This window comes from Nannospalax galili, unplaced genomic scaffold (genome assembly GCF_000622305.1).
Source record: "Nannospalax galili isolate Female #2095 unplaced genomic scaffold, S.galili_v1.0 scaffold87, whole genome shotgun sequence".
In the NCBI taxonomy this organism is placed as follows: Eukaryota; Metazoa; Chordata; class Mammalia; order Rodentia; family Spalacidae; genus Nannospalax; species Nannospalax galili.
This window is the reverse complement of record NW_008360320.1, coordinates 14,366,606-14,374,633: the sequence shown is the minus strand read 5'-3', so window position 1 is coordinate 14,374,633 and position 8,028 is coordinate 14,366,606.

The window sequence follows — 8,028 nt, the reverse complement described above, 5'->3', positions numbered from 1 at the left end:
TACTTTAGTTTTATAGTATAATTGATGAACCGTCTTTGCCCTTCTTTCCTGAGGGCCAGATCCTCTACAGGATGGATGCATAGTGTAGCTTGTGCATATAAATCACAGCTTGACATCTGGTATTTAATAGCTAACAGTGCTAACTCAATAACAGTAAGATTCTTTAAATTGTTCCTTGCAGCCCTGGGTGTTACCCATAGTGATAATTGTCTAGAAAATAAATTTCCTGGACAAAGAACAAGAAGTTATAGACTCAGGAACACCTTTTAATGTCTCAAAAGTTAACTTTGAACTGTGCTGATATATCTGGTTCTCCATTTTTTTAGAGTTACTGTGGTAAATTTTCATCACAGGTAAGTGGATTTACATAATTTGTTTTCAACTAAAGAACTCTGAAATACCCACTGGGCATCCCTAATGATTGCAGAGGCTACTGGTTATTAGGCCGTTGTTTTTCTTTTTCTTTTCCAGCAGGTGTTTGGCATCCAGGTGATAAATCAAATAAAAAGAGAAACACCAATACAAAACAATTTGCAAAATCCAACCATAAAAAAATCATAGAGGCATAAAAGTAAAGAACCAAAAAGCTAGGTATCATAATAAGACCTGAGAAACTTGACCTAGTAGTAACTACTAATTAACTCTAATGCCAGTTATATGTGCTGAGTTTGTCTCAAATTCTAAAGAAAACTAGCTCTTCTAAGATATCCTGATTGCCTTTCTCTTAGAAATGTCTTTCAATATGTATTTTTACATAGATTAATCAAAATTGATCTGACCCTTAAATTGAAAAGTGAATTCAGCTCAGCAGTCTACATATCTATTTTCCCTTCTTCAGTATAAGTTTCTCTCTAATGCCAGTTATATGTGCTGAGTTTGTCTCAAATTCTAAAGAAAACTACCTCTTCTAAGATACCCTGATTGCCTTTCTCTTAGAAATGTCTTTCAATATGTATTTTTACATACATTAATCAAAATTGATCTCACCCTTAAATTGAAAAGTGAATTCAGCTAAGCAGTCTACATATCTATTTTCACTTCTTCAGTATAAGTTTCTCAGACCTCTCCATGGGGCTTCCCATCTCTGGACTCACAAAAGTTGGCCGTATTCATTACTTTTTACTTTACTGGGGTTCCTTACTTGGCAAAAGCTACTTAAAGCATTATTTTGACTCACAGTTCAGGAGTGCAGTCCACCATGGTGGGCAGTCATGGAGGCAGGTAGTGCTGGTGCTCACCTCCTCATACTTCTGCTCATGTTTAGAATGTGTCTTCTTAACTTATTACCCTAATCTAGATAGTCCCTCACAGGCATGCCAAGAGGCTTGTTTGCTAGATGATTCTAGATCCCCTCAAGTTGGCAATCAATATTAATCATCAAATAGGCATAAGGAAGGGAGGATCCCAAAATTTCCTCTACTTCTGAAGTACACATTTCTCTACATACTCTATTTACAAAGACTTATATTTGCTTTATTCATACATATAATAATTAACTGTGTTCAAAAAGTGGTCCCCCAGAGCCATATATGGTGGCACATGCCTTTAATCCCAGCACTAGGGAAGCAGTGGCAGGCAGATCACTGTGAGACAGAGGTCAACTGGGGCTATGGGGAGATCCCTGTAAATCCCCCAAACCAGTTAGCATACATTCCTATAGAGTTCACCATTTCACATGCAGAGATTGAGAGAGTCTTTAATAAGGGGAAAAAGGAACATGACCTGGTATAACACTAGGTCCAAAGAATAAATCCAACGCAGCTTGATCTTTGCCGAGGCTAAGGTGGGTCTGCTAAACCACAAAGCTCCACCCACAACTCTGGCTATCTAATCAATGCATAAAATGTAAGCATGAGAATAAACAGACAAATGGAAGCTTTTAAGGGGAAAGAAGAAAAGGAGGAGACAAAGGGGAAGGAGGTGATGGGAAGGAGGAAGAGGCATTCACAGAAGCGGCAGAGGCAATGGCTGCCGATATGCAGGGTCCCTCTAGTACAGGTATCCGGGAGCTAGGAAAGGCACAGACTCAGGCACAGTAGTGAAAAGACAAGACACGGGTGGTATTCTAAGAGAATGTGGAAACCATTTGTGAGAAGGAACTAGGCTATCTCTAACAGAACACTTGTCAGGGAAGGGCCCAGGATGTTTCAGAAGTCATGACATGAAGTATCATTTAGCCCAAGGGCAATACTGTGTGAAAGGTGAGAGGCACTAAACCGTTTTATAGGACTGACTCTATTAGCATTCTAAATCACTGAAGAAGACAAGCAGGTAAATTACTCCTCATGTCTGAGTACACAAGTGCATAGAGTTGTTTATCAGTTGTCTGTTGATGTCTGTGTTGCATGGCTGATGCTCAAAGGGTTGTCCAACTGCATTGGTTTTATTTCTAAGGCAGTTAAAGACTTCTTTTGAATCAATTTTAGTGAATTGGCATTTTCTGTTATTATAGTCCCACAGTGAGAACACTGTAAAGGATGCAAGCAGATGACTAGATGGTGCTAAGGGCAGCCCAACTGGACTTAGAGTTTAGTAGGTAGTATTATTCACGTCTTCTACAATTCAGACTCCATGGTGCTCTAATATAATGTGCCTGGTTGTTGTCAGGTTTTCTAGGTAAGATCTCAGGAGACTCCAAATGTTGTTCTGGCTCACCTAGTTTTACACCACACCTAGGATAAAGACAGCTGTCATTGTGGCTTCCTTCACTATTTTATCCTAAGACAAGCAACTATGACAAACTAATGCGAGGAGTCCATTGGAAGGTAATCACTGCTTGTGGAATAGATCCTAATCAAAATGATAAACTCTACCCAGTAGATGAACTGATCACTCTATTCTTTACTGAAATTCTATGAAGAAATTTTATTTTCAGCTGTTTTATTGTCATCTGCAAATCAGTGTTAGCGTTCGTCATTGTGTTAAAGACCCTCAAGGGTATGGATAATAAATGCATTTTATTTTATACATCACCTGTCATCTTATCATGTGAAAAGAGATGTATATATTTTTCATGGTGATAATAATAAAGCCACCTAGATAATAAAGCCACTTAGACCTTTGGTTAGGAACTTTGACTACATAATTCCAAAAGCTTCATATGAAAAGTTCACAGTTGCTGTGCCTGAAGCCTTCACACAGCATAAAAGGTTAACATTCATGGGTGCCACAGAATTCAATATAATGTAAATCTTTATTATCAGTTCTCCTTCAGATCTCTCTGGATTACCTGTCTGTGATAGACCTGGCAGGATCAAGAAGTTGTGTGTGTTGCAGACTTAATTTACATCCAGGATTATCTTTCTTTCTGTCTGGATAAGGCAGATACCTGTTTTCAACAGACTCTGGCCAGCTTCCCCTTCAATTTTACAGCAGAATCCATTTCCTGTTAGTGACATTTTCAATGTAACATCCAGATATGGTCTTAACTAAGTGTAACCCACATTATCCTAATGGCAGTGCTGAAATTGCAGGAGGGAAGTACAATAAGTGTCACATTATCCAGAGGAGAGGCAGCAAGCCAGCTGAGTGACACCAATAGACATCCTTCTCTCTCTCGCTTCCTTCTTATCTGAAATTTCTGAAATGGGTTCACAGATAACCAAGGCTGCAACATGTGGAACTTGCTAGAAACACAGAGCCTTGGAACCTTTCCCATAACTACAGATGAGAAATCCTCAGGTTAGCCTTAGAAAATTGTGTTTTATAAAGGTCTCCAGGTGAACTTGATGGTCAGGAATGTTTGGGAAGCATTCTTTAAATTTTATATATTTAGCATATTTTCTTAAACCATTCAGGCCATTCCTTTTCTATTTAAGAGATGAAAGTTTTAGACCTCTGCATTTTATCATGGGATGATGCATTATTCTATTGCATAAAATAGCATTCATATGGCTTTGATTTTCATATTTCCTTTGACATAGCTGCTACCTTCTTTAGCCATCAGAGAAATGCAGATTAAAACTTCTTTATTATCTCACCCTAACCAGAATGGCCATGATCAGACAATACAAATGGCAGCAAATGTCAGTATGATGTAAAAGAGAGACTTGTAGACATGGCTGGTAGGAGTGTAAACTACTGCAAACACTTTGGAAATCAGTCTGGAAACTTCCCAAACTAGAAATAGAACTGTGATAGGACTCAGCCATACCATTTGGGGCACATACCCAAAAGACTTTCTATCCTATTACAGAGACTTTGTAAGCTTGTTCATTGCCACTCTACTTACAATAGCTAGGAAATGGAATAAAACTAGACGTTTATCAACAGATGACTGGATAAGAAAAACATGACATATACACACAATGAAGAATTATTGTTTCAAAGAAAAATAAAATCATGAAATTTTCAGTTAAATGAGATAGAATTGGAAAAAATGATACTGAAATATCTCAGGACCAGAAAGACAAATGCCACATGATCTCTCTCAAAAGTGGATCCTAGCTTCAAATCTTGTTGTGTTTGCTCAATTTGGAGCACAAGTGGAAACCAGAAAAGGGCACTGAGGGAGCACATGTTCAGGGAGAGGGATAGTATATTGTAGGTGAAGCAAAAGTAGAGTGGAGTACTAAGGGTAGAAAGCCTAAGCAGGGAAGGATGTTGGAAATGAGTGAACTCAAAGGACTAGGAGGGAGGGCTAATACAAAGGAAAGGCATATGAGAAGCCATATAGAAATAGCATTTCGAAGCCCAATTAAAACACAAGTGGAAACCAGAAAAGGGCACTGAGGGAGCACATGTTCAGGGAGAGGGATAGTATATTGTAGGTGAAGCAAAAGTAGAGTGGAGTACTAAGGGTAGAAAGCCTAAGCAGGGAAGGATGTTGGAAATGAGTGAACTCAAAGGACTAGGAGGGAGGGCTAATACAAAGGAAAGGCATATGAGAAGCCACTCCCTATTATCTCCCACCCAATCTCATCTATCTATATCTATCTATTATCTATATCTATCTATATCTATATATCTATATCTATCTATCTATCTATCTATCTATCTATGGGCCTGCTGTGATGGTGTTTGTCTTTAATCTTCGTACTTGGGATGCAGAGGAATGTGGTTTCCTGTGAGTTCCCTGTGATCTACATAGCAAGTTCAAGGAAGTCAGTACTATATGGTGAGGTTTTTATGTCACAAAAATATTAATTCGAGTGATAATAAAATACACAATACAAAAAAATAGAGTTATCCTAGAGACCAAAGGATTAGGATGGAGGATGGGATGTGGGGATGAGGAAGAAGAGAGTGTAGTTTAGGGGTTAATGTAAAGTAAGGATGTTTGAAAAAGCCTTATAAAGACCAACTAGTTATTAATTTTCAAATTTCAATATAAAACTAAAGAGAGAGAATTTAAGTGTAATTACTCTGCATTGGTGAACAGTGTCACTTCTAGATGACATGAATTATTAAATAAAATTTGCAGCATAGGGCATGTACCTCCCTATGAATTATTGGTTAGGGAGTTCGCAGATGTTTCCAAAGCAACAGACGCTTTTGCCATTGTCCTTGGTTACTGTTGTGGTTTGAATGAATTTACCCCCAAGTATTTGGACATTTTGTTCCCAGGTGGTAATGCTGTTTTGCGAAGTTTTAGGATGTGTAGCTTTGTTGGAAGCATGTCACTAGGGGTGGGCTTTGAGAGGTTTTAAGCCTTGCCAAATTTCTAGCTGTTTCCTGATCCTTGTACCTGCTTGAAGAGGTGGTAACTGCTTTGTGTTCCATTCACCATCTGCCTCAATGCCTTCCCCTTCTCTTTGGACTCTAATCCCTCTAGAATCATAAACCAAATAGACCTTTCCTTTTATAATGTTGCCTTGGTCATGGTTTTTTATCACAGAAACAGAAAAGTAACTAATTCTAAACTACTAAGATTTTTCTGGAAAATCCCCAAGGTCCCACTTTAGTCTCTCAGTCACGTTGTATGCCAGCAATCATGGCTCTTTGAGATGTTCAGGGTTCTTGCTCTTGGAAGTTTAGATATTCTTTTTGTTTATTCTTGTGTTTGAATGAGAAATTCAAAAATATTGGGAAAGACTTACATTTTAATATTCAGCTTCAAGCTGTTCCATAGCATAGTGAATATGTAACCTTTCAATATCAAAAATAAGACTCAATTTAGCAGAGGGTAAGGTTGCAAGGCCTCAGTTAAAACTGGATCATTGGCCATAATGAGAAACTTCAATCGATCCTTGGGTTTTCAATTCACTTATAATATCCTTATCAGTTGTACACATTCTATATTCTTTCAGCAGCATTCCAAACTTCAGGATGTTGGTCTAGTTTGCCTTCAATTGCTGTGACAAAACACTCTGACCAACATCAACTTGGGGAGGAAAGGGTTTATTTTATCTTACATCTCCTGGGTTACAGTTCATCACTGAGGGAGTCCAAAGTAGGAACTCAGGGAAGGAACCTGGACGCAGGACCTGAAGCACAGGCTATGGAGGAACGCTGCTTACTGGCTTACTCCCATGGCCCATACTCAGTCTGCTTTCTCCTACGACACAGAGCAACCTGCCCAGGTGGCACTTCCCACCATGGGCTGGGCCTTCCCATGTCACTCTACAGTCAAGAAAATGCCCCACAGGCCAGTCCAATGAAGGAAATTCCCCAATTGAGGCTCCCCCTACCCAGAAATGTCAAGGTGACAACTAAAACTATCCAACGCAATTGACCCCTGTCAATTTGGCACACAAACACACCAATATTAAATCATAACCTTCCATTTCTTGTCCCCAAGATATGATGTTAATAATATTACAACATAAGACAGTACAACCTTGAAAGTCCCATACATCTTTAAAAAAATCCAAGTACTTTAAAGTTCAAGTCTGTTTTAAAAGTCTCTTAACTGTGGTCTCTTCTAAAATCCAAAACAAATATTGTCTTACTTCCAAAGGGAAAGCACCTAAACAAAACCTAAGTCCAGCAAAGTAGCTCAAGGCTGGGATATCTGGGATTCACTCTTGATTTTCTGGGTTCCCTAAGGGTTTTGCAAGCTCCATTTCTCTGACTGCTGTCTACAGCACACACAGCTAGTTTCACAGGCCTGGGTTGGCTCCATTCCACATCTGCTGCTGCCCTTGGTGGTTGTCCCATTGTCGTGGCATCTCCAAAGCTGGGGTCTCCACTGAAATTGACCTGCACCTTCACCAATGAGGGTTCCTCAGGGTGCAAAGCCTCAGATTCTCTCCATGACCCCTTCAGTCCTGGAATCATCACTGCAACCGATGCTGTGACCTTTCCTGCAATCTAGTGGCCTTTCCTGGTCTCTCATGGTGACAAGTCTCAGCTGCTCCCTTTGACCCCTATAGGCTTTCAATAACAGAACCATGTAGGAGACTCTTACACATTACTGAGTTCCACTTCCAGCTTGAGATGGAGGCCTAGGTCCCCTGTGGACCATAGCTTCTGTGCTGACCCTGAGGAAATACATCAAAGATTTCACTTCAGTGGCTCAGGTCTCTTCTTAATCACTATGTAGCCAACACTCTGGTTACCTCTGACACACAGCTATGCTGTTTCTTGAGTCCCAGAGTTGAGATTTTTTTCTTCGTCTTGAATCAATGAGCTGGGGACAGGTGGTAGGTTCAGAGCAACAACCCCACAATGAATTTAGAGTCTGGCACTGTCTCACTCAGGCTAGTTGGAGCCTGTGCTATGTTGAGGCACAGTGGTCTGAGTGCTGAGGAGCTCTATGCTGCATCATGTGCATGCTGGGCAGCTGCCTCATTTTCCTTGCCTCGCCCAATATGTACCACTGTATGGAGTTCAATCCTGGATATTAACTTTATGGTTACCTATCTTACCAGTCCTAGTCTCACTAGCTTTGACTATTGAGGTGTGTTAGGAATTATCAGAGTGGTATGGGCCAGCTGACTTTCCCCATTTTTCTTTTCTTTATTTTTTCTGGCAAATAGAAAAGCACTTTTTTCATTATTATTATTATTATTACAAAGAGAGGAAATTTTTAAAACTTTTTCCCAGAAATAATCTGAAGCAGGCTACATTAATATATATATATATATA